The 7,314-nt window shown below is 38.8% G+C and overlaps 1 pseudogene; it reads left to right on the forward strand.

Annotated features, from left to right (window-relative positions):
* The first annotated feature begins 6,960 nt into the window (after window positions 1–6,960).
* LOC139983936 (U2 spliceosomal RNA) lies at window positions 6,961–7,033 on the forward strand (annotated as a pseudogene).
* Window positions 7,034–7,314: the final 281 nt, after the last annotated feature.

Below are 7,314 nucleotides of genomic sequence, written 5' to 3' on the forward strand. Positions count from 1 at the left end.
CTCGTATTCATCAATTACTTTTATACAGGCCCAGGCATACAGTGAATAAACGATACTTCGTAAGGCTATACATCTCATTGGTCATATAAAGGAATAGTTATTGCAGGAGTGATAGTAAAGTCAATACTGATGTTCATCATCGACCAGTCAAATAGCTCAGGGGCTAAACGAATCAAAATGTACTATACCAACTGAGTTTGATTCTTATTCAAAGTGGGTGGTTAAAATTAGTTTTCATTTACAACCTATTTCTTGGTCGAAATCCTCATATATTCATTCTGGAGCTATTTTCCCAATTGACGTGTCGGTTATCGCGATGGTGTAAACGAGAGACCCTATAGCAAGTCGTTTTAACATTTACCTCCAAATTCTACTTAGGTGTAAAATAATACTTAAAAATAAATACTAATTCAATTCAACTTAATTGAAATAGAATTCGGCATAAGTAAAATGTATTCCACTTAAGTGAAGTGGAATTCCACTTTAAACAGAATGCAAATGTTTTATTTTACCTGATTGGAATGCAGTTTCACTTAATTAGAATTGAGTCCTACTTAAGTAGAATCTAGTTCGAATTAAGCATACTACTATATTAAAGTATATTGCCTGTTTTACGGGAGTGAAATATAATTCCATTAGAGATGAACTGAGTTCGACTTAAGTGGAATTCAATTATACGTAAGTGGAATTCAATTCACTTAAGTAAAATGCCATTTCACTTCAAGAGAATTCAATTCTACTTTAATGGAATTTCATTTCAATCAAATAGAATTCGATTTCAATTAAGTAAACTTATATCATTTATTTAAAATTACATTTTACTTAAGTAAAACTCATATCTTACTAAGTTAAGTTAAATGCGACAGTATTGCCTCTATTTTACTTAAGTAGAATACAAAGTAGAATGCGGGATAATTATGGGGATAATTGTTAAGACTTTTTGTCATTAGGACCTTACACTGCTAACCGTGTAAAACGTACTAGAGTTTGAGACAGGTCGGAGGCGATAATACCTCCGGCTGTGGTACGTTCTAAGGTAGCGCCATCTCCTCTGCCTCACAATTACGTTTCCATGTAAAAGTTTTAACACTCATTGATAAAGACAAGCAAAACACACATAACTGGGTATAACTCAACTATATAGTGACGTCATTATGAAGCTACCGTGAGGAATTGTTGTGACTACGTAATTGCCTTTCCTTTTTTATTTATATTAGTATATGATTGATGTCAGCAGTCAAATACAGATATTACCAACAAAAATTGCCTTAAACTTGATTTGGACCATAAAAATTGAAGTAGGGAGAATAACGTTATGCGACATATACCGAAGTCACCCATCCCACTGGTGGTGCTTTGCTCGTGCGGCAAGAAACTACCGGTGCGTAATACATACACTACGTCTTTGACATAACTAAAGTGATAAAGTTGACATAAATCACTGGAAATGGTGATATCGTGTGCCGCATTTGGGTGCCGAAATCGTCAAAAAATGTGGCAGTGGACTGCAGTTTAACTGGTCATTCTTAGGAAGCGATAGTATAAGCAATTACATAAGAATCTAATTACTTTAGTAGTGTTATCTGCTCAGCTGTTGTGTTGTTATTCACTGGACCCTGGATATAGTTAGCCTTGGCCCCTAGACAGGCTGCGGTTTATCTTTCGGATGCGATATTACTAAAACGGAATGACAATAATTATCACCACCTCATTTTACTCAAAACTGTATCCCTAACGATAGATCTACATGCCAGAATAACATGGGATGGTGGTTATAATGTCCTGGGCTTATCACTAATAGGAAAATAGGCTACCACATACTTTGCAACATTAACATTAAATTGAGAACTGCATGCACAGACTAATATAGAAGCATTACACAAACGTATAGGTGTGTGTGTGAAGGGGGTGGGGAGGAGGGAGGGTTGCTTTTCACGGCAATTTTTTCAGGGAAAACTATGACACTATTTAAGTGGAGCACTAAAATAATACAAGAAAGAACAATGTTTGCCATGTGCCTCTCAGATACCGGAAATGACACTTCCATACATTAAAAGCTGCTTAAAACACTCCAAATACTCAAGTCGTAAGAAGCGGCCAAAAATGTTTGTAAAGTTGGTTCTTAAGCCAGGAGTATATACTTACCACTCTGGTCCCCATAATATGTCTCTGTTGTGCAAAGTACACCTACCCTTGCGGAAAAGCGGGTAAAATCAAATTCAGTTTCAAAGTCGAATGCACAATGTATGTACGAAGACCTACAAATGATCTGCATGGTTTTTGCCGTATACAACGCAAAGCGCCCTCACTTTTTCAAGGCTTCAATGCTTTAACACACGGCGGTACACTGTGTCAGCATTCTTCCTAGTTCAATGTATATATATGGTCAAACCGAACGCATTGGACTATTTTAAGATTGTAATGGGTGACACGTGGAGGGGAGGGGAAGTTGGGGGGTGCTCGGTTCTTTTAATCGTTGAATCTTTTGTGTGACAATTTGGGGGATGAACATTGAGGAGAGAGGCGAGGGGGTGCCGTCTGTGTAACTTAAAGCGAACAATGGATCGGCGCTGGCCCAGAATCGCAGGGAGGATGACTAGTGGGGATTCTAAACGATATGTGATAGGTACTTTTGTGAAATTTCATTTTCCTCTGACGATATGTTTGATAAAATGATCTATCTCTCAGTAAGTCTCAATCATTTGCAAGACTGAGTAATACTGTCGGTATTATCATGCTAATAAACAGATATTCGAAAAAGGGAGACGTTTAATACGTCTCGCGCAATATCTTTCTACTGATATAACTCCTTATGCTTTGCTGAAATCGATTTCTTGAAACACTTACGGTTGGGTCGTAGCAGCACGCAGTACCCAGATGTCACCATACCCTCCCAACCTCTCCAACCCCCCCCCCCCCTCCCCCTGTCCACATTCATCCCTAAGGTTGTATTTATTAACGTAAATACACTTCATCGCTATATATACTTACAATGCACCTGCTTTATTTGGTCCAATAATCCCTCCTTGTAAATGATTCGTCTCGAAAGTATGACGTAACCAACTCCCCCCCCCCCCCCTTGAAGGCTTAGTCTTATACGGAAGTGTTTATTCTGCGTAGTACTTACATACCCTTTACTGTTTTTGTAATACTATTTTGTGTTTTCTTTAGAAGATTCAGCCAAGATAAACATTAGGCACGGAAACAACAGTCTATTACTGTTCGATGGAACTAGTGATGTTGTCATTGCGTTTTTTTTTTCTTTGAAATTGTTATCCAGTAGCGTTTTCTGGCTGTCATGAACGATAGCTCAACTCAAACATCGCGTATCTACAGACACAGTTGTGCATATTTAATTACACATGCATATTTAATAACAAATTTCCTTGATTGCTCACTGGACTTTATGTCAAATCTGTCTTTTTCTTAGAACATCCTTTGGTTAACCCCCCCCCCCCCCCTCCGCCAATGATAATACGCGGTATAGTCAACGTATTACTGTTCAGTGTGGTACAGTGGCGGAACCAGCCTACGCTTTCTGGAGGTGGGGGTTAACTATGGTATGGCAAATAATTTCTTAGGAAATATAACTCTGGTATGGGGGAGGGTCTAAGGGAGGTGTGACCCCTCCTACCCTAAGGGAATTTTTCTACAAGTAAAAATGCAAGTAGTGATATCATTTGACATTTTGTCACATTAATGAGTTGCGTTGAAAGCCGTTTCTATAATACAAATGATTAGCCTAGCTCTTTATATGTCGGATAAGTTCCAGATCTTATCGGGGACAACTAGGGGAGGGGGTGGGGAAAGAGTAAAATTTGGGGGGGATTTCCCATCATGCGTCCACCACCCCGCCCCTCCCCACCCCCTTCAGTGGCACCACTGGTGTTTGTAGGTGTCTGTTTCAAATATCTTCTCAGCCTGGCCTATCCAAGGGACTCGTGAATCGTCATGATTATACGGCTACAGTTTTCGACGGAAGTAATGAAATCGGTCGTGAAGTAGATTTTTATTCTAGTGTGTTAAGATATACAAGTTTATATAAACATATATTTATATAAAACCGTCTAAACACATAGATTAGCTAGGAGAGTGGGCCATTTTTACGATATATCTCATGTGTTTCGCAATAGTTATCCAAGTTACGACCTTTATATGCCAAATATTTTGATTAATTTTGTTTCAATATTATTTTTTATGTTCATATATATTTTTATAATTAACAAGGGCCCCCGCGAATCAACGAGCACCATTTTTTTTATAGCTGTAAGCCCGATATTGCTACATATATTTATATAGCCTATATCTTTTTTTATCGGAGAACGAAATGAGAGCTGTCTGTTTATACAAATCACACTCCCCCTATAGATTTGATCTTGTTAATAGCTCCGGTCTGCGGTTAAAAATTCACATCTTGAACGTATCCGTCAAGTTACCTTGGAAACACAGGAAATGATTAATGACGTCAAAGTACCTTGTGCACCCTCGATGATATCCAGGGAAATCCCCATCTATAACATCAAACGGATCGTGCTTCTAAATGGACTAAAAACGTATACAAGAATCGATAGTGTTCCGAAAATATTTCCTTCTGAAGTTTAAACTATACATATATATATATATATATATATATATATATATATATATATATATATATATATATATATATATTTATATATATATATATATATATATATATATATATATATATATATATATATATATATATATTCACCTGGTCGCCATTTCCATAGTGCATGATTTCAGTACACGCAATCATCTTCCGTTTTCAGACGACAGATGATGGCTATGGTGCAAACTTCGTCCTATTTCATACTTGCACGAAATTCAGAATTATCCACAGAGTCACAAGTGATTGGACGGCTAAATGTTGTTCCCAATATGATACCGACTGCTGCCTTTCCTACCCTACCCCCTCCCCCGCCCCTGCCCCTTGTCCTACCATGGTCACCCTACATGCACCTCATCGATTAAGGCTCTAACCCTTCCTCTTTATCAATACTCCAATTACAGTTAAAGTACGTTTAATTAACGCTCTGTCGTTTCCTCCTCATTATCAACTTGATTGCGGTCCCCTTATCTGGATCATATTCGTAATTATTATTTCATACCGATGGAAAATCTGAATCCATTACTCCTTGTTTGTATAGTCTGTGCTTCTCATTTGTTTTGTTGTTTTGGTGTATATATGTAGGTGGGGGGAAGGGGGATGGAGTTACCAAGTTCCTCCCGATCGCCATCAAGTTTATCAAAATAGATTGCCCCCCCCCACCACCCCTGCAATGCAAGGATATATACACAAAGAGAAATACCCTGGAAACTGGACTTCCTTCCTGTAGGATTGAACTTTCAACATTTTACTCCTGTTAGGCCGTAGTTACCATAACTCACACACATATATATGGTTATATATAGATATATATTATACGCAATGCAAAGCATTTGCGTTGGTGTCAGGACATGAAGGCAGAGCGGTAGCTTACCCTAACTTTTCAAATGGGGGAGGCACTCCGCCCCCCCCCCCTCTCTCGCCCACTCGGCTCTCCAGTCAACAGTAATCAAATTTATACTTTTCGTTTCAAATGTATACCCCATTATTCGCCGAAACACCCACAAAAAAATCGAAAACATGCATTATATTGACAGTCAAAACCTTTATAAAAATAATATAAGTTTCAACCTTTCAGTCTACGTGGCAATTTCTATACAAAAATGTTCCGGTAATAATTTTAATAAAAAGTTGAACTAAAACTGGATACTTCAATATAAACCAAAAAAAAAATAAAAAATCTAAACTTCAAAAAATTGACAGTTTGAGATAAAACGGCGCCAAATTTCGTAATACAACGTCGAAATCTCAACATAAATAGTCAATTGTGATATATCGAAAAGTCGAAATTTTGAGAGAAAAAGTCGAAATTTCAGTATAAAAAGGCGTAATTTTCAGAATGCAGTTCGGGAAATGTTGTGTTGTGAAAGTAAATACACTTTTTCTTTTAGGGTTCTTATCAATGCATATAACCAACGGGAACCCCTCCGTCTTTCAATGTCTGAAGCAAGGGCGTAGGAACCGGGGGCTGGGGGGCGCCAGCCCCCCCCCCCAGTGAAAATGTGGAGGGGCGGAAGTACCATTCCGCCCCCCCCCCCCCCCGGTTCGCAAGTCAGAAAACCCCTTTTTCATTTCCAAATGAGAAAAGAAATTTTATTTGGAGCACCAAATTGCATCTAAGGCCAGGTGAAAATACAAAGTTATAAGTTTACAAAATGGAGTGGCTGTTGAAGTGTGCTATATTGCACCAAATTGCATCTGAGGCCACCTGGAAATGCAAAAAATTCCAAAGGGGAGGGGGACACCCCCTCATCTTAGACCCCTCCCCAGGCTGGCCATCAGTCTTCAGCCCCCCCCCCCCCCCACTCAAAAGTACCTTCCTACGCCACTGGTCTGAAGGGAATCGATACATCAAATACCAATGGCAACCCACGCCTCACGCTTCCGTATAGACTTTGTAAACGGATCCAAAATGGCGCTTCTAATCACGTGACTGTATATTTACGGCGCGGGCAATGATATACTGTACGCCCTCACTATTGACGTCACCGCCTTTATACTGAGATCTGTTTTTCAAAGAACCAACATCCGAAACTATCATATTACACTAAAATTCTACTAACTATATTTCTCTGATCTATTATTTCAGCATAAAGCGGAAACGACGGTTATTAATTGTATACATTCTAATTGCAACGGACATAGCTATATTTAGTAACACAAAAGTCTATAGTTTCGATTTTAAAGCAAAAGACTCGCAACTGTATCTAAATTAGGCACTTTTCGTTTCAACAGTAAACATTTGATCTGTGATATATTTAAAGGGGTCAGCTATTAGTGGCCGACTTGTAGCAATGAGTACAAGTACGTGTACTAGCAATGAGTACTAGTACGCTTCTCGGCCTTTTGGCTAAGATCATGTGTAGTATCTGTTCCCTTCGGGAATGGTGATACACACCTGACGATGATCACACAGTCACAGTCCCGGTGCAAGGGGACTGGGCTTGAGAGCGAATCAGTCGTTTGGTAGTTTGGTTTTCGTGCCCAGATTCTTTCCTTGGTGACTTTTTATTAAAAAGTAGTACGTGTATTAGCAATTAGTACAAGTACGTGCACTAGCAATGAGTATACTAGTACGTGTACTAACAATGAGTACTAGTACGTGCACTAACAATGAGTACTAGTACGTGTGCTAGCAATGAGTACAAGTACGTGTACTAGCAATGAGTATACTAGTACGTGTC

The sequence above is a fragment of the Apostichopus japonicus genome, chromosome 16 (assembly GCF_037975245.1).
Source record: "Apostichopus japonicus isolate 1M-3 chromosome 16, ASM3797524v1, whole genome shotgun sequence".
Lineage (NCBI taxonomy): Eukaryota > Metazoa > Echinodermata > Holothuroidea > Aspidochirotida > Stichopodidae > Apostichopus > Apostichopus japonicus.